At 40.6% G+C, this 20,019-nt stretch overlaps 1 non-coding gene across 1 annotated transcript; it reads right to left on the bottom strand.

Annotated features, from left to right (window-relative positions):
* Positions 1 to 4,885: 4,885 nt before the first annotated feature.
* Positions 4,886 to 4,957, bottom strand: trnah-gug (transfer RNA histidin (anticodon GUG)). Its single transcript has one exon. It is a non-coding gene; the product is annotated as a tRNA-His (tRNA).
* Between the last annotated feature and the right edge of the window lie 15,062 nt (positions 4,958 to 20,019).

Here is a 20,019-nt window from a genome sequence, read left to right as displayed (position 1 = left end):
CGGAAAATATGCTGGGTTCGATATTTTCTCAACGTGTGCGTTTATTAATGTTGTCGATATTATGGTTGAAATATAACATTGATAATACACCGCGGCTATGTGCCCCCTGCTATGAGCTGATGTGCAATTTTAACGCATGCAGTTAGTAAGGATCGGGCACTGTTGTATGGTATTATATATAATGACATTATGGAATAGGATGGGGACAGGCCTGGCATCACGGGGGGAGGGAGGAATGTCGCCCCTTCAGTTTTGGGCAAAAAGATTTACCTAACTTAATTTGCGCCCTAAAAAAATAGTTGTACTTTGTCAATGGTCAGACAACACTAAATGACACGAACAATCACTCAGTCTGTTTGATGGGCAGGAGGGCTATCCGTCCAGGAACTGCACATATCAGTGTCGTTATTGAGTGTCAACATTACGATCCTGTTTGCTCAGGTGGACCGATTCCTTGCAGTAGTTTATCATTATACTTAAAATCGTTATATAACTAGGACTAGTTATAGCAGTCTGTGCTTTCTGTTGCTTTTTCTGTTGCTTTTTTCTTAACGATTCAGAACGTCCATGTAGCTGCAAAAATGAACGCTTATGGTACTTTTCGCTCCAGGCAATACAAACCGTGAGAGTGACGAAAAATGTGAAACTGAACTTCATCGCAAATACCAGATTGCTAGTCGTTATCTTCTATCATGAAGCACTAATCAATGGCATAGCTGCGAGATTTCATTTGGGTAGCTGCACCGTACAGCTCCGTTTCAACCGAAATATCACCCCCCCTCAGAATTTCAGACGCCCCCCTACAGATTTTTCCCCGGGCACCGCGCACTGATGGGGGACGGGGTGTCCAGGAATTGGTATCAACTTTTCTCAAGAAAATAAAAATAGAAACTCTATAGGCACTCAAACATTTTAGTGTTTTTTTTTCAGGCAGGTGGCAAGACCCCCTCCGCAAAACCCTTGTATGCCAAGCTGTGGGCATTGATTCGTCGAATATACGTATATTCACGGCGAAAATACGGCTATACGTATATATACGTCGCCTCGACGTATAATCAACGTCGAATTGCAACCGTAAAATCGACGACATTAATAAACGCATATATAACGTCGAAAACACATCTAACACAGTGCCTGAGGCTTTTTACTGTATGTATCGTGTGTGCCGCAACTAGGAGTATACGGCACTCTGCAAAGTGTACGAAGTAAATTATTTTCGCAGTAATTAATTTATTATATTTACTATATTTATTATACACGTGTAAATTAATTACTGCGACACGATACATACAGTAAAAAGCCTCAGGCACTGTGTTAGATGTGTTTTCGACGTTATATATGCGTTTATTAATGTCGTCGATTTTACGGTTGCAATTCGACGTTGATTATACGTCGAGGCGACGTATATATACGTATAGCCGTATTTTCGCCGTGAATATACGTATATTCGACGAATCATTGCCCACTGGGTTCCTTGTACAACTTTACTTGCCCGCTGAGTAGAGTTTAAAGCAACGGCAGCAGACGTAGCAGTAATAGCAACAGCATGGTTAGAGTGACACAATACACTCTATGAAAGAATTGCGGCTTCAGATCGTTCTGTTCTGTTGAAGCTACCTACAGGCTCTGAACTGTTGACATTGGCTGTGATCTTCTTTTCTCAGGTTTCATGAAATTCTTCACATATTTGAAATATTTCATTCGGGTTCGCCTAATACACGGTGCAACCCGTACCTGCAGCAGAATGCTGTGGCACATTAACCCGTTTTGTTTATCGGTTGTAAGGATTGAGGAGCGTACTACAAATCGAGCAAGCGAAAAGAAAATTAAACAGGAGTCACTTTTTGGATTGCTAATCCATTGTGCTCTGCTCGTCTAGGTTCAAATCCCATTCGTGTCATGGTTAAGGCCTGAGACGTGTGTCACCGTTTTTCTAAACGGTGTTTGCATTTGTTTCCTCTTCTACTCTTGTACTGGAGCAGTAATATTTCTAGCGGTGGACGAACATGGTATCACAGGCTGACAGCAGGAACACGTGGCCACAAGCTGCAGTACATTGGTTTAGGAACAGCAATAACTTTACTGTGGAGACAGGTGCGCCGGTATTAATACAGCTCTTTCGAGCGGAAAGAGTAACAAGAACTGACTTAAACTTACCAGTTATGTTCAATAGCTAAAAACACAAAACCAACCTCTTCAGTGGTTGAATCTAAATTACAGAAGCCAATGCTGCCATCAAGGAAAAAAAAATCTTGAGTTATGTAGTTTTGAGACTAAATATCTGACTTTCAGTTTGAAGCGGTACAATGGATTCCAGATCACATTCGTTCTTAATTCATATATATGAGTGTGATAATGGTTAAAACTGTGTTTACATGAGGAACAAACGGTAACCTTTTCATTCCGAGAAGAAAGTCAGTCTGTATGCATTTCTCAGCGTGCACATTATCAGGAACACTAAACCCACAGTGCCAGCAAACCTTTCGCTAGTCTGTAGGTACTGCCATTGCAAATGTAACAGGTTGTTCATACACACACGATATCGTTGCTATCTCGCAATTAGGAGATAATTTTGTATTTCTTAATTAGAAGAATTCTGGATTTTTTTCCTTGGTGGCAACAATGCACTTCCGCAATAAATCATAGACTCTGCTTTCAAAATAGCTGCACCAGGCACTTGGACACAGATAAACATAGGGATTTAAAATTCAGGAATATGAATGGTCAATTGCTTACAGTTGGGTTTTTTATGTTTCGTATTTAGCGATTTGCATATGTAACGCCCTCGCCTGGTGGTGAGGAGGAAGCGCCCCTAGGCGCTCGTAGTACCGCTGGGCATGCTGGGAGTGGTAGCCGGGGAGAGTCTGAGGGTCAGCACGATGACCAGCGGCTGACCCTACCTGTGTAAATAATGTCCTAGTAATTCTAGTGCCCTGTGTAGTCCTGTAAAAGTGTAGTGTGTTGTTAATTGCTACCCTAAATATGTGTACGTGTTCCGTCAGTCTCCTCATGTGTGTGTAGATCCTGTGTTTGGTTTTGTGTGGTTAAAAACGAATAAAGCTAATGCTTGTTTGTTAATTGCATCTCCACTCGTCCTTGTTCTGAAAAGAACCTGCAAACGCTACACATATCAATCTTTTAACAATTCATTAAAATGCTAACAATATATACATATATAAAATAAAAACAGCACCGTTAAATGCTGGGGAGACGGGTAGTTTTTTTTTTACAATCAGATGCCAATCTCTAATGCTGTGTGTGAGAGCTTATGTAACTTTCCTTTTCTCACATTTTCTAACGACTATTCCTAAGGTGCACCCTGTCAACTCCTAATACTTTTTAAAAGTCTGCCTGCATGTTTGATTATTGTCGTTTTATTTAGAAAAAGTTCAATATTGATCATAACTAAAGAAAATTATGATTAAGAATAAAAATGATTGTATGAGAAGCAGGAGGGATCGCTTCTCTCCTATGGAGCATGAGCTGAATCAGGAGTGAGACATTTCGTATGCTCGTGCATATGTCAACGCCTGACCTACATCGTAAAACTAAAACTAAATTAAAAACTAACATTAAGTTGTCAGAGACATTCATTTATATACAAACAAGAGACAGACAAAGTAATAATTCTACATTTACTTATCCTACACTGATCAGACTAATTGAAATGTATAAGAGCCCGTTTCCGCTCTATGGTATCTCAGAATTCCGACAGCTGGCAAGGCCTGGGTTCGAGCCAATGCAGTGAACTAGGGTGGGAGCGGCGAAGGCACAAGCCCTAGAACCCGAATCCGTTACAATAACAGAAGGACAGACAATGAAATATGGGCTATTTCGAAGTCGCAAATGTGAGATATAAAGTCAGAATTCTGAGTTTTTAAGTCGCAATTCTGAGATACCATAGCGCGTTTTTTTTACTCCCTGGCGGAAACGGGCTTCCATAGGTTCTCAGTGCTGCGAAGCAAAACCAATCTCCGAAAAATCAGTCAATTATTATCAGATCATGTCAAAAGCTGATCAGTATTTCTTTACTGGGAAGCAAAGAAATGCTTGTATTACACATTTTAATGTGACATGCAATTACACATGAAAAATAGTAAAATTATTTTCATTGCGGTACATGTTGATAGAACAGCCCCCTCGATAAAAGAAAGTGTGGACGGACGTGTCGCATGTTCCGTACTCTGACAGCGAGTTTAACACACTGTCCTTGGAAATTAGAAACTAATTGAACAATAAATTAATCTGAGCAAATTTTACACGTGTGGGTGATTTAATTCTGTCTAAATTGCGTGGAACTCCTCCGCTGAGGTCGGATACACATGGGAAAGTGTTCAGGCGGCTTCACGGAGTCCCGCCTCAGACTGGAAGCAGGTTCTAATTAGACGCTGAGAACAATCCGGGTCTTTGTATGTAATTGATTGTGTTGATTGAGCGGCAATGTGACCAGGTGTGTGGTAGCAGGTCCTGCCAGTATAAAAACCTAGTCACCGCGTTCACACTTTATGCTCTCTTGCTTCAACACAGTTTGGTGGTTTATTTGTCTTACTTCTGTAGCAGTTTAGTGGGACGTCAATTTGGCAATGCGCTTGTTTCTCTTTGTGCTGTGCCTGTGCGCAGGGGCCGGGCTCCCCGCACTGATCTCCGCCGGGCCGGCTGGCTGGGACTCTCGGGAATTAGCGGTCCAGGCCGACTTCCTGGCTCTCGAAGACGCAGCCCAGTCCTTAGTTAGTCATGGAAGAAAACAGAGAAGAGGTCGGAGTGGCCTCTGTAGTTCATCAACGATCCAGTCAGGCAGTACTCCTCTGTTAAGCGCCGTTTGTTCACATCGATTGGCTTTTTTTGCCTTCATTCGTGCAAGTAGTAAAAGCAGACGCCCTTATTCTGTCGTGACCCGGATTCGAACCGGGGTTGTTGCGGCCACAACGCAAAGTACTGACCACTATACGATCACGGCGAGTTACAGAGACACACACAGCTCTGACCTTTTCCGCCCCTGAAGAGGATTGGTGAATTGAATAGCATTCAATTCACATCGTATATCAGTGGCGAAGCTCAGCGCTGGGCCACTGGGCATGTTTTCGCACTTTTCCGTAGTCTACTGGTTATCACGTTTGCCACACTCGCGAAAGGTCCCAGTTTCGAAATAGATCGGCTTCTTTTGTCGCCACGCACACTGTTTGGGGATTCGCCTAGCGCTGTGATCGAACAGACCCACTCACCTCTTAGTGTGGCGGGATCTGCACAGTGCATGTCGCAGCGCTTCCTGCTTTCACTTCAATGCGCATCCTTATGTCGAGTCGTGTGCCGTGCAGATGCTCTGAAAGCGAGAGCAATGAAAAGGTGTATGGCGCTGTGAAAGGAAACACAGAGAAGTGAAAGCCAGTCCTTTCTCTAAGGAGGTAGAAGGAGAGCAACTCCCCGTTAGGGAATCGAACCCCGGTCCCCGGTCTTCCGCGTGACAGGCGGGGATACTCACCACTATACTAACGAGGAAGACATCACTGTTTTCGACCACCGGCATCGTGTCCCGACCCACCGTGCTGGAAGCGACGCGTGCTGTGATTCCTTTACAGAGCAGAGATGACAACCGAGGAGCCGAGAGATCATTTCAGCATTTGGCAGCAATACAGCATTTCGAAAACACAAACGACCAACTCGGAATTACTTTTTTTAACACTTTTCAAAGCGTTCTTTGTGCAAGACGACTGCGCCGCCTAGCAGATACAAATGGGTTGTGGCATGAAAATGCAAGCGATGTTTATTTTTTGACCGGATAGGTGCGAATGGAGAACATCCTCATTCGTCAGTCTCTGTGGCGCAATCGGCGAGTACGTTCTGTTGTTAGCTGTAAGGTTGGTGGTTCAAACCCACCCAGGGATGCTCTCCTTAATGTTGTCAATGTAAACACTGTCTCCGCTAAAGCCGAAACCTTAACCCTCTTTATATTTGCAGAAAATGCGAGTCTTTTGCCCGTGTCCAACAACAACATTAGAGACCGGGGAAGTCCAATGGTGATCAACACCGCAACTCCCCAGACAACCATATTCACCCATGGAAAAGTATCTTTGAAGGGCTGGCGGGAGATATCATTTATACTCCTGTGGCGTCCTCTGCTAAAATCGTTTAGAAATACAACGCGGAATTGTTTGAGGACTTGACAATCATTGTTACGTCAGCACTGTGAAGTTGGATGTTGATATTTTGATATATTTACCTTAATTTTAACATAAATATAAACATAAATGCTGTACAATCTATGCTGTACAATCAAACACAATTATATTTTGAGTCTCATGCTGGTCGTTGTATGGATCCAAAAGAAAATTTTAAAGCTGATACATTTTCGATTGGAATTTGCATCTAGCTGCAATCGGTATCTTTTACTTTATGTATGGTAGTGGAAATATATTTTTTAAATGTTTTCTAAAGAAGATCTCATGAAGTATTGCCAGGACCTGCCTTTAGTGCTCAGTAGCGATAACACTGTTGATATAGACGGAGAAGAACTGTAAGATGAATTGATGATCTAAGCTAAAATAGCCCTAACACCCCTCCTGTAACAGTGTTTGTATTCATAGCAAGTAATATTCTTTTTCAAACCCGAACGTTGCTTTTGCATTAAGTGTTATGTAACCATTAGCGGTTTCGGTAGCTTCTGAAGAGCGCACTTTTCCAAACTGAAGCCTATAAGAACATTATTCAAGACGCACCATGGCCCAGAATCGTTCATCGGGACTAGGATAAACATCAATTGAAAGTACTCTAAAATAAAAGATTTGACATAAAAATTAAAAGTGTAGGCAAGTATTAAAAAAACACCATAACTTCTTGACTTCCAATCTCTTTCCTGGTTCAGGCCATGTAAAATGACATAATCAGTGGAGTCATGCCGAGGTTGTGAGTTTAAGCCTCACCTGGAGCAGCCTGGTTTTCTGTCTTGACAGGTAAACTGTGGTTTCTGTTATTTGCTAAATAGAGAGAGGATTCTGTGCTAATTGTTCTCCTCCTGGGAGAGGTCAAGATGAGAAGTTCACGAGGCTGGTGGTAAATATCCTGTCCAGGAATATCGGGGCTGTAGGGGGTCAAATCTATAGATGTAGTGAAGACATAAGTGGAGATGGTGTGTCTGCTATCTGTGTGAGAGCTGGGCAGGAAGAATAATCTGTGGTCTGGGAAGAAGAGACCCTCGTTGGAAGAGTGGCGCTCCTCACAGGAGAGAATGAAAAATAATTTTTTTTCAGGGACGCTGATTTTTCTCTTTGGGGGAGTTAAAAGCACGTTTAGCATGTGGCGCAACGGTATCGCGTCTGAGTCCAGATTAGAGGCTTGCACGTTCAAATCACGTCGAGATCAGCTCATTTGTCTGCAGGTTCTGCTGGTACCAAACCTGGAAATTACACCACGCAGTTGAGTTTTATCTGTACACCACATAGGAAATCTGAACGAAGTAACAGCGCAGTACAGAACACCCAGTCAGGAGCTTATGCAGCGAATCATCTTGAACACGACAAGAGAAAAGGCACACTGCACATCCGCGAAACATCACGTCTGGCTTTAGAGACAGTAACATCAGAGAACGGAAGCTTCAGACCTCGTTTTTATTACAGGTTCAAGCAAACCTGAAAGTTAGGGAGTGTTTGGCCACTTTTGTTTAAGAAAGTGTCTGAAGCCTGTAATTATAATTTGTCCTTTTTTAATTGTGGTAGAAATCCACTCCCATGTACCAAGACCTACGGTATATTCATGTTTGTTTAAATGACTAACGCTATTGGACATTAGCTGGTGTTTTTTGTAACGATTAGCTATTTCATGCAGGAAAGAAAGGAAACCAGACCCAACGTTTGCTTTCAGGTGCGGTCTATTTACATAACGGACATCTATTTCTGAGGAGCCTGATTTAAATCACACAACCCCGGTAGAAGTCGAATCGACAATCTTATAAACCGAAATCAGACGCGTTATCCATTAAACAACTTAGCCCGTCATGTAACTGAATTGCACTTTGGTGAGTTCAGCGCCGCTACTAGTACACCACCCCATCTACAATTTCTAAGTAAGAAACGTGTTTTCTACATTTTTATCAGTTTTAAAAAATCATCACTTTTAAACAGACAAAGCGTTTATGTGTCGCTCTGAATTTCTAATTGATTTAGAATTCAAAGAAAATAGCGTTTTGTTCCACAACGGCGTTAAATTATCACGTCTTTCATTTTACGTCTCTCTTGTAGTAAAGCAGACCTTGCTAGGTGAGCATTTGCTCCGGTAAATTAGGTCACTTTTCACCTTAACTCACTTCTTCTAAACACCACGTTTCCTGGTGCACGTTTTCTCCATGTAAAAAATACATTTTCTCTACATGATTTCTCTTTTTTTTCATCAAAGTGTACAGAAAGAAGAAAGAAAGGAAAAGCGTCATAAATGAACTCTGTCGCCCGTGGGAGATGTCAAGCGCATTGGTCATGAAAAGTGCCCGATAAAAGCCATTTTTGTACGTTTCTCTTAGTGTCGGGGCTCCTATTGAATGTAAAGGAGGCAACGTGCTCAGCCAGCCGACTCAGCGCTTACTTAACGCAGGTGTCTCAGAGCGGTGTGTCCAAGCAGCAGTAAAAGAGGAGAATTCTGCCGGCGCCGTGGCTTAGTTGGTTAAAGTACCTGTCTAGTTAACGGAAATCCTGGCTCCAAATCCCAGCAGCCCATTGCCTGTGTTGCACTGGACACCCTGTAAATCATCAAAAGCACATCGAGCTCCTTGGTAATGAAATTGCCGGATAAAAGCCACTTCACATCCTTTCTCAACTTGCTCAGCGAGCAGGCTCACCGCACACCGAACGAAGATGTGACAGAGAGGTGTGTCCAAGTGGCTTTAAAAGGGCAGCGCTTTGCCAGCGCCGTGGCTTAGTTGGTTAAAGTGCCTGTTTAGTAAACAGGAGATCCTGGCTTCAAATCCCAGCGGTGCCTGTCTTCGCGCACCGTTTATTGTTATAGACAACATGCTTCTGCATTATGTTTAAAGGAAGTGTTCATTTCGTTTTTGGCACAACTTGTTTTTCAAGAAATCCACACATTGCGAAAGATGAAATGCTCATCTTTCTTATCAATGCAAAAGAATTACTGCCAGCTGGCAAGAAAATGACAACGATTTTTTTTTTTACTTTAGCCAAAAATCTGTGAATGTAAAAAAAATACGACGTGTCAGTTTCTATGGCACACTCAATCAGGGTGTCCTTCAGTTAATCACAACGTTGGTAGATCAAACGCACCCAGAGACACACTTCGAATTAATCCGATCTAAACATTACCTTCTCTAAATGTGATTGAGTTTCTTTCCACGTCCTTAGCCGTCTTTTAAACTTTTGACACGAGTCAAACTACAAGTAAATAGTTGAGTCCCTAAGTCAATATCACCGGGAATGTGAGTATAAATGTAAAAATCAATATTTCTGCTGTCTCCTGAGAAACACAAGTATAGAGTCAAAACACAATAAATAATGCTAAAAAACTATTCAGTTAACACCCAGATGTGACAAAACACATTTAAGACTTACATCCCCTTTAAATATGTATTTCCTTAATATCAGTTCTCTTCCCTCCCCAGGATACATGCAAATTCACTATCGTATATTAAAGGCTGTGTGTAAGTCTTACATGTGTTCTGTCACATCTGGGTGTTAAATTAATAGATGTGTTGTGTTATTTAATATGATTTGACTCCACGCTTGTGTTTCTCGGGAGACAGCAGAAATATTGGGGTTTTGCGGCTACAGAAAATAATGTGAACTCTACAGGCAAAAGTAAGGTTACCTTAAAGAAACAAAAACTTATTGTCACCCTTTTCAACGTGATTTTTTAAGACATTTGTTCAGAATAATATATCTTCTGGTGTCTGTGGCTGTTATCCTACAATAACGATGGTGAAATAGCAGGAATGTGCGGAAAGAATCGGAGATAGAACAGAAGACTCATCTAGTCGATAGTAAGGTTGTGTAGGACCGCACACACTACGATGTCAGTGTTGAGTAGTGTGGTTTAAAAGCTTCTTCACGAACCACGAAGGAGTAGAAACCTACAGTCTTCTGATCCGTAATCAGACACGTTATCCATTGTGCCATTGGCGTTTGTATTGCATTCCTATACAGCACCACAATGAGTTCAGAGCCGCTACTAGTAATACATCGCCCCGGTCAAAATTTTCTCAATTACATTCATGTGTTTTGTACGTGTGTCTAATTACTACGTCTTTCATTATGTCTGGTTTAAAATAATGTATCTTAAAAACAGACAAAGGGTTTATGAGTCTCCCTGAAATTCACACACGAAGAATAAAAAATATCGCGTTTAAAAAGAATGCAGAGATGCCGGCGATAGAAAACGGAGCGTCTTAAGTGCGCGCTATCACTAAACTAAACTCCCGATCTGTACGTTTGTCGGCGGCTTTTTAATTGTGTTAGGAAGAGCAAACAGTCCACAGTGTACATTTTAAAGGTCTAAGCAAAACAATCAGACGTGAGGATTATTCAGAACAGGAGCCTGTACTTCTTTGTATACTGAGCTTTCGGGTGAACGTCAAAGTGAAAGACAAAATCGCAATTTTCACTTTTTGATTAAGGAACAAGAAAACACCATCCTTCGAGCTGGATTCAAACCAGGGTCATAAGAAATTCCCACTGTTTTTGTCTACAGTCTTAAGATCTAGCAACTGAGCTATCCAGAGGTCGGAAAATAAACGTTTTGTCACACGTGTAGCCCAATGTAGTGTAGTGTTCCTCTTTATTTAAATCCCAGTTCGACATCAAAATACTCACTCCCATAGTCTCGTTTAGTAGAAGAAATGGACCAGGCTTCTACTCTATAAACGTCCGGAGTTCTTATAAAACATTTGAAGGGATATCAGTGCAGGTGGAAATTGACTCTTTTTCTAGTGGGATCAGGATCACATAAAACCTTTCTTTTGAACTGAGAAGAGGATCATGGTGACACTCAGAACATACTAACCTTTGCTTCTTTCGAGGACGAACGGATTATTGAGCTGCGAACATCGGTTCAAATCAAATCTCTCCAACTGCAGTTGCTTCTTTGCGAGTTTCTTCAAATCTTTCAACTGAACGTCAATATCGAGGTTATATTGATGGTAAAATCTTACGGATTTTGGTTTTCTTTTGATCGAAATTGTATTAAAATTCGAGCCTCTTTCACAGTTGTATAATACTTTCCCCTGCATCCTCAGACAAAAATTCTAAATACCACAAAGTTACAATATATGGAATAGCATTTATTTTTAAATGTTTTTTTAAAATTTGCATTTATTTAGAGCTACATTTAGTGCTAGGTAAGATAGCATTGCTAATATTGATGGGATATAAATGTACGATGAATTTATGAGCTAAAAGGTGTACGCAGGTGCCTTTTGCGTAATTTAATCAAAGACAATAAATAACTTTCACTCAGACGTTGATCAGAAGCTCAATAAACGACGAAGCAGAGGCTCCTGTTCCAAATTCCCCTCACGTCTGATGGTCGTGTTCTGATCAAGATCAATCTAAATTGGTACAAGGGATTTAAACAATTCTGGTCTTTCAGGGACTGCTCTGTCTGCTTTGTAATTCAAAAATAGATACAAATGTCAAGTTTTTTGTAGATAAAGTGTTGTCTGTTTTCAAAAGTTAGGTACTGACTTTATGATTTGGTTTTGATTTTGAATCGTTATATTATTAAGTTTGTGCTTTCTCTGTTTTTATCGTATTGTGAACTTATTTTTTAAACAAATGCTTACAAAGGCAAACAGGGCACACAGTACAAGCTACTGTGCACTTTTGGGAGTATACCAGATTCGATATAAAATCGCAAAAATGTAAAAGGAGAATATACCCCAGACTGCGTGTAAAGTCCTTCTTGAGGTATGCTTTCAAAATAGCTGCACCAGGCACTTGGACACAGATAAACACAGGGATTTAAAATTCAGGAATATGAATGGTCAATTGCTTACAGTTGGTTTTTTTTACGTTTCGTATTTAGCGATTTGTGTATAAATCTTTTAACAATTCATTAAAATGCTAACAATATGTAAAATAAAAACAACAGCACCGTTAAATGCCGGGGAGACGGGCAGTTTTTTTTTTTACAATCAGATTCCAATCTCTAATGCTGTGTTTGAGAGCTGTGTGTGAGAGCTTACTGTACATAACTTTCCTTTTCTCACATTTTCTGACAACTATTCCAAAGGGGCACCCTGTCAAGATGTGAGTCGCTCTTGAATCAGAGCTGGGTGACACGGGCTTCTGTTCTGATATGGTTGTACGAGAAACAGGAGGAATTGCTTCACTCGTATGAAGCATGAGCTGAATCAGGAGTGAGACATTTCGTGTGTTTGTGCATATGTCAACGCCTGACCTACATCGTAAAACTAAAACTAAATTAAAAACTAACATTAAGTTGTCAGAGACATTCATTTATATACAAACAAGGGACAGACAAAGTAATAATTCTTCATTAACTTGTCCTACACTGATCAGACTATTTGAAATTGTCTGATTCAGCCTGTGCAGTTCGTGCTAATTAGAACAACGCCAGTACTGAACCCTCATCACCGAACTGACTACTTAGCACAAGTTCAGCTGCTAAGTTCAGCTGCTCGCCAGCTTTGTTACCACAGCTGTGTGTTAAGCTTTGTGTTAAGTAGTCTGCAGCTTCGTGCAAAACAGTTCGGCAGTTCATTGCAATTTACCCAACGTGTTTTCTATAGCTTTCAGCTGCAGTTAATTTACATAAAGAAAATCTACTACTGAGGACTCTGATTGGTTTAAAAGCAACATGAGCCAGACAGGAATCAAACCTACAATCTTCTGATCCAAAGTCAGATGCGTTATACATTACGCCACTGGCCCTAATCTTATGGTGCTCAACTGCACCATACTGACCTCAGTGCCACTACTAGTAATACATCGCCCCCGTCCATAATTTCTAAGTAAAAAAAACGTTTTCTATACTTGTCTGTTTAAAAATATTATATCTTTAAATAAGACAAAGGGTTTGTGTGTTGCGCTAAAGTTTCGATTCATTTCAAATGCAAAGAAAAACCATTTTCTTCCAAGAAATCATAAATTTGTCTCATCCTCAATACTATAATCCTCTCTTGTAGTAGTAAAGCATTTTGAGTTCAACCGAACAATATATTAAAGGAACAAGTAATAGGTTTATTCCATGCTGAAAATAGAAGAGAGAAAACACAACGTTTCAGCTATACAATTAACATAATGTTCTCCTGAATAACTACTCGAAAGAAGCCACAGCTCAGGTTTTAGAGAGATTTGAAATCAGATCGATGGATTTAGAGTCCAGACTGCGAACCGACAGCTGACACATGTCTTTTACAGAACCGTTTTGATTTTTTCTACTTTGTCCCCGTGAAGTCATTGTCCTGCTCGCAACCGAGCCCAACACACGGTAATGTCTGGTTTCTGTCACTGGGCGCTCACCCTGCGGTCCATATGGGTCCTAATGCCCCAGTATAATGACGGGGACACTAAACTGTAAACAGGTGCCGTCCGTCTGCTGAGAAGTAAAACTGAGGTCCTGACTCTCTCTGGCCTTTAAAAATCCCAGGTCGCCTCTTGAAAGAGTAGGGGTGTAACCCCGGCATCCTGGCCCAATATTCCATTGGCCCTTACCAGTCATGGCCCCCTAATAATCCCCATCTATGAACTGGCTTCATTACTCTGCTCTCCTCCCCATTGATTGTTGATGTGTGGTGAGCATTTTGGCACAGTATGGCTGCCGTTGCATCATCCAGGTGGGGCTGCACATTGGTGGCGGTAGTGGGATTCCCCATTACCTGTAAAGTGCTTTGAGTGGAGAGTCCAGAAAAGCGCTATATAAGTGTAAGCGATTATAATAATAATAATTATTATTATTATGTAAATTGCAATAAAAATAAAATATTTGATTCAAAATCGATTAATGTAAAAACTGATAAAGCTAATGCTTTTTTCAGGGCTATATCTACTTTTAAAAAAAAAGAGAAGTCTGTCTCGATTGTGAAATTTGTAGAAGGTGCACAAGCAGGTGCCTTCACATCTCCAGCTTCAGTCTCGTCTGTAGCTGCGAGAAGGTTAAAAGCACACAAGTGATCTGTAGACGATGTTCGGGGAAGAGATAATTCTGTTTTCAGCACAGGGAGTGAGAATGAGCTCAGTCCGGCTCCCAGCAGAACCCATTCTGGTTTGGTTACTGTTAGACTGTGCGTCTGAGGCTCTTTGGATCGCAACGTGAAAGAAAACAATTGCTCACATCAAGAGGAAGGGAAGATCAAAAGTTTAAAAAATCAGAACCAAAGATTTGGATCCAAGGCCTCATACTTATCAAATTATTAAAATAATAGTTATTAAAATATCAGATTGTGTTCCTGCAACATTTCATGCACAGTACGCCATTTTTATCTAAAAATAAAACAACAGCCACAACAAGGGCTTTACACGCAGTCTGGGGTATTTTCCCCTTTTATATTTTTGCCACTTTATATCGAACCTGTTATACTCCCAAAAGTGCATGGTAGCTTGTACTTAATAAAAATGTACAATTCACCGCTGGTATAAACAGATGTGTGCCGTGTCTGCCATTATAAGCATTTGTTTAAAAAATAAGTCCACAATACGATAAAAACACAGAAAGCACAAAGTTAATAATACAACGACCAACTACAGTCTACCAACTGCTCTCTGGCACATACTGCCCAATGTAGTGAAATATTCCAGATGAGTAAAAATCCCAGATCGACATTGTTTCCAACTCGTTTCCTTAGTCTTTTTTACCTTGAATTTAAGCCACAAACCAGGATTCTACTGTATAAACTTCCGGGGATATTTAAACATGTTTGATGGGGCATCAATCATTCCAGGCTGAAATTGACACCTTTTTTTTTCTTGGGGGAAATGAGGAACAAAACTAAATGTCATTCTGTGTTTCGAAGAAAAGCCGTACCTGGGAGACTCCCTCTCTGAAGAAGTTTGCCGTCACCCTGCAAGGGAGAAGAGCCATCAATCACTGAGACAATTAACATTAAACACGTGAAATGCGAGATGTTGTGATTTTTTTCCCACTTAAGGCTTCTATCGTTTCTACTCTAACGAGAAAAGGTTTTCATCAGAAGTGGGATTTGAACAAACGTCTCCAGGAGAAACTGCTAACTGACCGCAACGCCTTAGACAACGAGCCTTCCTGCCTGTGGTTATTGTATTGAATTATATGTTTTATTTATTTATAAGAAAAAAGTGAAATCAAGTAATGAAGGAAACGTATTTTTTTCATGGAAGAAACTAGTACGAGCAAATGTAAAGTTTAGAGCAGCGCTCAATAAAAACGATCAGAAACCGAAAGCGCTTCTTTTGCGGATCAGTATATTCCGATACCGGTGGTTCTGCAGAAGAAATAAGACGAACTCCAAACACTGTTGCCATTACGGCTACTCTGGCTGCAGCTGCTTTAAGATCTACTCAGCGGGCACAGGTTGTAGGAGGTCAGACTGGTTGGCGCTGTCTAAATAACAGTGTGCGAATTTAAACTTATTTAAATAAGACTATTTACAATGTAATACATGCTCCAAAAGCGTTAATACTGCACTGGCTGCTATTTGAAACGCCTTCATAAATGACGCATAATAGAGATTGATGCAGCTGGCTTTTATTCTTCACAATACATTGCAATCAGGAAAATATACTGTATTGTAATCAGGAAAATAAATCAATTATTAATATGCAATACAACGTCTGTTTTTAAAAATGATAGCTGTTTTACACTGACGTTGCTCTTTATGAGATAATCCAGATTGTGAAGACGACTGCACTCCCGCAGATCAAAATATTACACGAAGGCTGTAAAGCACACTCTAAATTTATCCGAATATTTGATTTCCGCGATCCGTTTAGGCTACAACAGGCAACTTGGCGCTTCTCCAGCAAACCATTTCTCAGTTTTGTGAATTACTTGTGCTTCCAACACACCAACATCTGTAGCTTGTCAGGATGGCCGAGTGGTCTAATGGGCCAAATTTAAGGGCTCGTGTTTTTCCATTGCTTCGGTGTTTTGGTCTCTGAATAGAGGCGTGGGTTCAAATCCCACTTCTCACAGCTACCGTCTTTTCCCTGCCTTGCGTTTTTCCTGTCTTCTTGTGCTCGCTGACAACGACAGGAAGAGGAAAACGGAGAAACCGGCTTGGGGGCACATGATGGGCAGGGAAATGCTTCGTGAACACTTACACGTTATTAGCAAAAAGTCAAATAGGCTTCGATTTTTGCCTTAAGAACTGTTTGGTCTGCCTGTAATCGAGGAAAGATTAACTGCAAAGTATGCATTCAAATGTGAAAGACCGAAATATAAAACCACAAGAAGACTTATTAAAAGAAACATTGTTTTCCGTGCGGTTTCTCCTGTATTTCACTGGCTGGAGACGCTGTGTCCGGGCTCAGCGGTTATATAAGAAAAGACACAGGCGCGGTTCATGGTTCTGCGCTCCCCGTGCGGAATGCGCGTCTCTTCTCTCCTTTAATACCTTCATACACTCCTCTCAAACCACAGCAAATTCCCGGAATATTTCGGTTTTACCTATTTCACAGGTAGTGGGTCTTTCTTTCCGAGATCACAGGTAGAAACAATAAACACGCTGAAAACAGGAAGGTATTCCTGATCGTAGGCGAAGATGTGCAAAAATAAATTTCCTAAAATCCAATAAGGTCCAGTCACGTTCAGGTACTATTCTGATGTAGATGAATATTTTTGGCACAGCTGTTACAACAAACAGGCAAATAAACTTTTTTTATTATTCCATTCGAGCTGTAGTTTTGAAAATGTTTTTTTTCCATTCATTAAATAATACAAAACACAAACCCACCATAAACGTCTGACCATTGATATTCCTGAATTATAAGATCGTACACACGTACCGCGAAATTCGTGCAAGAGTCACAGCTGGTAGGCAGTTCAACGAATATGATGCCTTTCAGGGGCCGAGTATTAGACACGCGTTATCGTGCCGAGCGTAGTCTTCCTCTAACGCAGTCTTTGCCTCGGACCACCCCCCTTGGGACGTTAGCCCTTTAATTTTCGATTTTCTGTATAGAACACCGAATATCTTGAGGAAGTCTGTCAAGCAAAGACTGCTGCATAATTGAGGTGCAAACATTGGTTCAAAATCAACATCCTCTGCTATTGCCGTTGATTCTTTGAGAGTTTCTTCAAGTTCTTCATCTGACCTTCAATATCGAGGGATATTGAGCATAATACCGTACTATTTGTGGCTTTCTTTTGATCGCCCGTTTTATTAAAATGCCAGCCTCTTTTACAATTATTTAGATGTTTGGCAAGGTGTAATAGCCCCCCTCGCATCCTCAGCTGTAATATTTTAAAAGTACAACAAAATTACATTATATTGAACAGCGTTTATGTTAACATTTATATTCAAATTAAAGTAAATATACGAAAATATTAAAATACAACTTCGGCGATCTGTCGTTTTTGCTTGTCAAGTTCTCAATTTTGCGTTGTATTTTAAATTACTTTAGCTGAAGATGCAACGGGAGCATAAGTGAATTCTCCCGCCACCCACTGGAACATATAATTCCATGGGTGAATACTAACTGCTCGCAAGTTGCCAATATCGGAAATTATTGGAAATTCCCGGTAATGTTGACTCTGGTACTCAATTGTTTACTACTGCAAATATCAAAATAGTTCAGGTTTTGCGGAACAATTAAATTTTTGCGGTGATGATGTTTACTATAGGAAGAAGTGCGTCCCTGGGTGGGATCAAAAAACCCACCTTGGGGTTAATAGGTGAACACGCTAACCAATTGCACCACAGAAATGCTTACACCTTCATCGTTTTCATTTACATACTTTTGGTGAACAAAAAAATTCGCTTCCATTTCATCTTTCGCAAGCTATTGCTGTGTTCTCTTTCTTCTTTTTTTCAGCATGGAATAAACCTATTACCTATTCTTATACAGCCGCTTGGACACACCGCTCTGAGACATCTGAGGTCGATGTGCTGAGCCTGGTCGCCGAGCAAAATCATGCCCAAGGTGGGTGCTTTCGTGACGAGGTGGCCGAGTGGTTAAGGCGATGGACAGCTAATCCATTGTGCTTTGCACGCGTGGGCTCGAATCCCATCCTCGTCGGTTTATGTCTGCGACTTGTGATCTGTTTCTAAGTTGGATTGGCTTTCTTTAGCTACTGTAGTAGAGCAGTAATATTTCTAGCGTTGGCTGAACATAACTTACAGCAGTAGCTGACAGATATAGTCTCTTAATATTTAGGTTAAATTTATGCTTTGTACTGCTTTCACCTGATATTAATAGTAGTCCTGATGAACGATTTAGGGACATGGCGCATCTTGAAAATGTTCTTGTTAATTTCAGTTTGGAAAAAATGCACTCACCAGAAGCAGAAACTGGTCGTATCTGCAAAATGCGCAATGCAATAGCATGTCTTGTCTTGCTATGAGTCCTTATCTGTTACAGGAGGCGTTGTAGGACTTTTTTAGCTCAGAAAAAGCTATCAATTCATTTACATTTCTACACCATCAATATTAGCAATGTTATCTTTACTAAGCTGTAAATAAACGCAAATTTTAAAATACATTTTAAAATAAATGCTATTCCATATATTGTAACTTTTTGGTATTTAGAATTTTTATCTGAGGATGCAAGGGAAAGTATTATACAACTGTGAAAGAGGCTTGTATTTTAATACAATTTTCCATCAAAAGAAAACCAAAATCCATATGATATTACCGTCAATATCACTTGATATCAACGTTCAGTTGAAAGGTTTGAAGAAACTCTCAAACAAGCAACTGCAGTAGCAGAGAGTTCTGATTTGAACCGATGCTTGCAGCTCAATACTCCATTCGTCCTCGAAAGAACCAAAGACAAGTATGTTTTGAGTGTCTCCATGATCCTCTTCTCAGTCCAAAAGAAAGGTTTTATATGATCCTGATCCCACTAGAAAAAGGGTCAATTTCCGCCTGCACTGATGTCCCTTCAAACGTTTTATAAGAACTCTGGACGTTTATAGAGTAGAAGCCTGGTCCATTTCTTCTTCTGAACGAGACTATGGGAGTGAGTATTTTGATGTCGAACTGGGATTTAAATAAAGAGTAACACTACACTACATTGGGCTACACGTGTGACAAAGCGTTTGCTTTTCGACCTCTCGATAGCTCAGTTGCTAGATCTTAAGACTGTAGAAAAAACAGCGAGTATTTCTTATGTCCCTGGTCTGAATCCAGTTTGAAGGATGGTGTTTTCTTGTTCCTTAATCAAAAAGTGAATATTGAGAATTTGTCTTTCACTTTGACATTCACCCGAAAGCTCAGTATACAAAGAAGTAAAGGCTCCTGTTCTGAATAATCCTCAAGTCTGATTGTTTTGCTTAGACCTTTAAAATGTACACTGTGGACTGTTTGCTCTTCCTAACACAACTAAAAAGCCGCCGACAAACTTACTGATCGGGAGTTTAGTTCAGTGATAGCGCGCACTTAAGACGCTCCGTTTTCTATCGCCGGCATCTCTGTATTCTTTTTAAACGCGATATTTTTTATTCTTCGTGTGTGAATTTCAGGGAGACTCATAAACCCTTTGTCTGTTTTAAAGATACATTATTTTAAACCAGACATAATGAAAGACGTAGTAACTAGACACACGTACAAACCACATGAATAGTAGCGGCTCTGAACTCAATGTGGTGCTGTATGGGAATGCAATACAAATGCCAATGGCACAATGGATAACGTGTCTGATTACGGATCAGAAGACTGTAGGTTTCTACTCCTTCCTGGTTCGTGAAGAACCTTTTAAACCACGCTACTCAACACTGACATCGTAGTGTGTGCGGTCCTACACAACCTTACTATCGACTAGATGAGTCTTCTGTTCTATCTCCGATTCTTTCCGCACATTCCTGCTATTTCACCACCGTTATTGTAGGACAACAGCCACAGACACGAGAAGATATATTATTCTGAACAAA

Source organism: Lepisosteus platostomus, chromosome 5 (genome assembly GCF_059453375.1).
Source record: "Lepisosteus platostomus isolate fLepPlt1 chromosome 5, fLepPlt1.hap1, whole genome shotgun sequence".
NCBI classification, from domain to species: domain Eukaryota; kingdom Metazoa; phylum Chordata; class Actinopteri; order Semionotiformes; family Lepisosteidae; genus Lepisosteus; species Lepisosteus platostomus.
Note: the sequence above shows the minus strand (reverse complement) of the source record. Positions and strands in the feature narration are given on the sequence as shown.